The sequence below is a fragment of the Lissotriton helveticus genome, chromosome 8 (genome assembly GCF_964261635.1).
Source record: "Lissotriton helveticus chromosome 8, aLisHel1.1, whole genome shotgun sequence".
Classification (NCBI taxonomy): Eukaryota; Metazoa; Chordata; class Amphibia; order Caudata; family Salamandridae; genus Lissotriton; species Lissotriton helveticus.
The window spans coordinates 50,550,133-50,555,132 of NC_136069.1; the positions used below are offsets into that span (position 1 = coordinate 50,550,133).

The window sequence follows — 5,000 nt, forward strand, 5'->3', positions numbered from 1 at the left end:
GAATGGTTCAAAGCAAAGTATGAAGACCACAGCTAGCAGCAGGCCGAAATAGCTCAGTTGGGAGAGCGTTAGACTGAAGATCTAAAGGTCCCTGGTTCAATCCCAGGTTTTGGCACAGTTGAGAGGTTCCTTGCTTCTAACAAAATCGGTCTTGGAATCAGCTGTAGTACTTTTTTCTCTATTCATCAAATTTTTTCCAACTGATATACAACACAAGCAATTTAACATAGACTTTGCTTTGTGTCCTCCTTTTAAACTTGCTTCCACATTTCTTGCCTTCAGGTTAGACTATGAATGTTTCCCATTTCATGCTTTTTTGTAATGTAAACTCTTGTCTGCATTACCTTCAACTTCCCCTTGAACACAGATGTCAGTAGTCAGATGACGTTGCTTACCTACTCAGGCCACATACGTCTGGGTAATATAGTGCTAGTCCATTCAGAGTTAAAAAAACGCTACCTAACCCGGATCCCAAAAATGCTATTTACCCATTGCACAAGTTAACTGCTGAATGATACACGACTCCTTCAAACATATCTCTAACATATAAGGGTAAATATCCAGGTCATGCATCTAGTTTGTTGAATGGTTCAAATCAAAGTATGAAGACCACAGCTAGCAGCAGGCCGAAATATCTCAGTTGGGAGAGCGTTAGACTGAAGATCTAAAGGTCCCTGTTTCAATCCCGGTTTTCGGCACAGTTGAGAGGTTCCTTGCTTTCAACAAAATAGGTCTTGAAATCTGCTGCAGTACTTTTTTCTCTATTCATCAAATTTTTTCGAACTGATATACAACACAAGCAATTTAACATAGACTTTGCTTTCTGTCCTCCTTCTAAACTTGCTTCCACATTTCTTGCCTTCAGGTTAGACTATGAATGTTTCCCATTTCATGCTTTTTTGTAAAGTAAACTCTTGTCTGCATTACCTTCAACTTCGCCTTGAACACAGATGTCAGTAGTCAGATGACATTGCTTACCTACTCAGGCCACATACGTCTGGGTAATATAGTGCTAGTCCATTCAGAGTTAAAAAAACGTTACCTAACCCGGATCCCAAAAACGCTATTTACCCATTGCACAAGTTAACTGCTGAATGATACAGGACTCCTTAAAACATATCTCTAACATATAAGGGTAAATATCCAGGTCATGCATCTAGTTTGTTGAATGGTTCAAATCAAAGTATGAAGACCTCAGCTAGCAGCAGGCCGAAATAGCTCAGTTGGGAGAGCGTTAGACTGAAGATCTAAAGGTCCCTGCTTCAATCCCGGGTTTCTGCAGAGTTGAGAAGTTCCATGCTTCTAACAAAATAGGTCTTGGAATCAGCTGTAGTACTTTTTTCTCTATTCATAATTTTTTTTTCCAACTGATATACAACACAAGCAATTTAACATAGACTTTACTTTCTGTCCTCCTTTAAACTTGCTTCCACATTTCTTGCCTTCAGGTTAGACTATGAATGTTTCCCATTTCATGCTTTTTTGTAATGTAAACTCTTGTCTGCATTACCTTCAACTTCCCCTTGAACACAGATGTCAGTAGTCAGATGACGTTGCTTACCTACTCAGGACACATACGTCTGGGTAATATAGTACTAGTCCATTCAGAGTTAAAAAAATGCTACCTAACCCGGATACCAAAAATGCTATTTACTCATTGCACAAGTTAACTGCTGAATGATACAGGACTCCTTAAAACATATCTCTAACATATAAGGGTAAATATACAGGTCATGCATCTAGTTTGTTGAATGGTTCAAATCAAAGTATGAAGACCTCAGCTAGCGGCAGGCCGAAATAGCTCAGTTGGGAGAGTGTTAGACTGAAGAGCTAAAGGTCTCTGGTTCAATCCCGGGTTTCGGCACAGTTGAGAGGTTCCTTGCTTCTAACAAAATAGGTCTTGGAATCAGCTGTAGTACTTTTTTCTCTATTCATCAAATTCTTTCCAACTGATATACAACACAAGCAATTTAACATAGACTTTGCTTTGTGTCCTCCTTCTAAACTTGCTTCCACATTTCTTGCCTTCAGGTTAGACTATGAATGTTTCCCATTTCATGCTTTTTTGTAATGTAAACTCTTGTCTGCCTTACCTTCAACTTCCCCTTGAACACAGATGTCAGTAGTCAGATGACGTTGCTTACCTACTCAGGCCACATACGTCTGGGTAATAAAGTACTAGTCCATTCAGAGTTAAAAAAACGCTACCTAACCCGGATCCCAAAAATGCTGTTTACTCATTGCACAAGTTAACTGCTGAATGATACAGGACTCCTTAAAACATATCTCTAACATATAAGGGTAAATATCCAGGTCATGCATCTAGTTTGTTGAATGGTTCAAATCAAAGTATGAAGACCACAGCTAGCAGCAGGCCGAAATAGCTCAGTTGTGAGAGCGTTAGACTGAAGATCTAAAGGTCCCTGGTTCAATCCCGGCTTTCGGCACAGTTGAGAGGTTCCTTGCTTCTAACAAAATAGGTCTTGGAATCAGCTGTAGTACTTTTTTATCTATTCATCAAATTTTTTCCAACTGATATACAACACAAGCAATTTAACATAAACTTTGCTTTCTGTCCTCCTTCTAAACTTGCTTCCACATTTCTTGCCTTCAGGTTAGACTATGAATGTTTCCCATTTCATGCTTTTTTGTAATGTAAAGTCTTGTCTGCATTACCTTCAACTTCCCCTTGAACACAGATGTCAGTAGTCAGATGACGTTGCTTACCTACTCAGGCCACATACGTCTGGGTAATATAGTGCTAGTCCATTCAGAGTTAAAAAAACGCTACCTAACCCGGATCCCAAAAATGCTATTTACCCATTGCACAAGTTAACTGCTGAATGATACAGGACTCCTTAAAACATATCTCCAACATATAAGGGTAAAAATCCAGGTCATGCATCTAGTTTGTTGAATGGTTCAAATCAAAGTATGAAGACCACAGCTAGCAGCAGGCCGAAATATCTCAGTTGGGAGAGCGTTAGACTGAAGATCTAAAGGTCCCTGTTTCAATCCCGGTTTTCGGCACAGTTGAGAGGTTCCTTGCTTTCAACAAAATAGGTCTTGAAATCTGCTGCAGTACTTTTTTCTCTATTCATCAAATTTTTTCGAACTGATATACAACACAAGCAATTTAACATAGACTTTGCTTTCTGTCCTCCTTCTAAACTTGCTTCCACATTTCTTGCCTTCAGGTTAGACTATGAATGTTTCCCATTTCATGCTTTTTTGTAAAGTAAACTCTTGTCTGCATTACCTTCAACTTCCCCTTGAACACAGATGTCAGTAGTCAGATGACATTGCTTACCTACTCAGGCCACATACGTCTGGGTAATATAGTGCTAGTCCATTCAGAGTTAAAAAAACGCTACCTAACCCGGATCCCAAAAACGCTATTTACCCATTGCACAAGTTAACTGCTGAATGATACAGGACTCCTTAAAACATATCTCTAACACATAAGGGTAAATATCCAGGTCATGCATCTTCTTTGTTGAATGGTTCAAATCAAAGTATGAAGACCACAGCTAGCAGCAGGCCGAAATAGCTCAGTTGGGAGAGCGTTAGACTGAAGATCTAAAGGTCCCTGGTTCAATCCCGGGTTTCGGCACAGTTGAGAGGTTCCTTGCGTCTAACAAAATAGGTCTTAGAATCAGCTGTAGTACTTTTTTCTCTATTCATCAAATTCTTTCCAACTGATATACAACACAAGCAATTTAACATAGACTTTGCTTTGTGTCCTGCTTCTAAACTTGCTTCCACATTTCTTGCCTTCAGGTTAGACTATGAATGTTTCCCATTTCATGCTTTTTTGTAATGTAAACTCTTGTCTGCATTACCTTCAACTTCCCCTTGAACACAGATGTCAGTAGTCAGAGGACGTTGCTTACCTACTCAGGCCACATACGTCTGGGTAATATAGTGCTAGTCCATTCAGAGTTAAAAAAACGCTACCTAACCCGGATCCCAAAAATGCTATTTACCCATTGCACAAGTTAACTGCTGAATGATACAGGACTCCTTAAAACATATCTCTAACATATAAGGGTAAATATCCAGGTCATGCATCTAGTTTGTTGAATGGTTCAAATCAAAGTATGAAGACCACAGCTAGCAGCAGGCCGAAATAGCTCAGTTGCGAGAGCGTTAGACTGAAGATCTAAAGGTCCCTGTTTCAATCCCGGTTTTCGGCACAGTTGAGAGGTTCCTTGCTTTCAACAAAATAGGTCTTGAAATCTGCTGCAGTACTTTTTTCTCTATTCATCAAATTTTTTCCAACTGATATACAACACAAGCAATTTAACATAGACTTTGCTTTCTGTCCTCCTTCTAAACTTGCTTCCGCATTTCTTGCCTTCAGGTTAGACTATGAATGTTTCCCATTTCATGCTTTTTTGTAAAGTAACCTCTTGTCTGCCTTACCTTCAACTTCCCCTTGAACACAGATGTCAGTAGTCAGATGACATTGCTTACCTACTCAGGCCAAATACGTCTGGGTAATATAGTGCTAGTCCATTCAGAGTTAAAAAAACGCTACCTAACCCGGATCCCAAAAACGCTATTTACCCATTGCACAAGTTAACTGCTGGATGATACAGGACTCCTTAAAACATATCTCTAACATATAAGGGTAAATATCCAGGTCATGCATCTAGTTTGTTGAATGGTTCAAATCAAAGTATGAAGACCTCAGCTAGCAGCAGGCCGAAATAGCTCAGTTGGGAGAGCGTTAGACTGAAGATCTAAAGGTCCCTGGTTCTATCCCGGGTTTCGGCACAGTTGAGAGGTTCCTTGCTTCTAACAAAATAGGTCTTGGAATCAGCTGTAGTACTTTTTTCTCTATTCATCAAATTTCTTTCAACTGAAATAAAACACAAGCAATTTAACATAGACTTTGCTTTCTGTCCTCCTTCTAAACTTGCTTCCACATTTCTTGCCTTCAGGTTAGACTATGAATGTTTCCCATTTCATGCTTTTTTGTAATGTAAACTCTTGTC

General features: G+C 39.5%; 3 non-coding genes across 3 annotated transcripts; all 3 read left to right on the forward strand.

Annotated features, from left to right (window-relative positions):
• Positions 1 to 42: 42 nt before the first annotated feature.
• Positions 43 to 115, forward strand: TRNAF-GAA (transfer RNA phenylalanine (anticodon GAA)). The gene has a single exon. It is a non-coding gene; the product is annotated as a tRNA-Phe (tRNA).
• A 3,425-nt stretch (positions 116 to 3,540) lies between these two features.
• Positions 3,541 to 3,613, forward strand: TRNAF-GAA (transfer RNA phenylalanine (anticodon GAA)). Its single transcript has one exon. It is a non-coding gene; the product is annotated as a tRNA-Phe (tRNA).
• A 1,093-nt stretch (positions 3,614 to 4,706) lies between these two features.
• TRNAF-GAA (transfer RNA phenylalanine (anticodon GAA)) lies at positions 4,707 to 4,779 on the forward strand. Its single transcript has one exon. It is a non-coding gene; the product is annotated as a tRNA-Phe (tRNA).
• Positions 4,780 to 5,000: the final 221 nt, after the last annotated feature.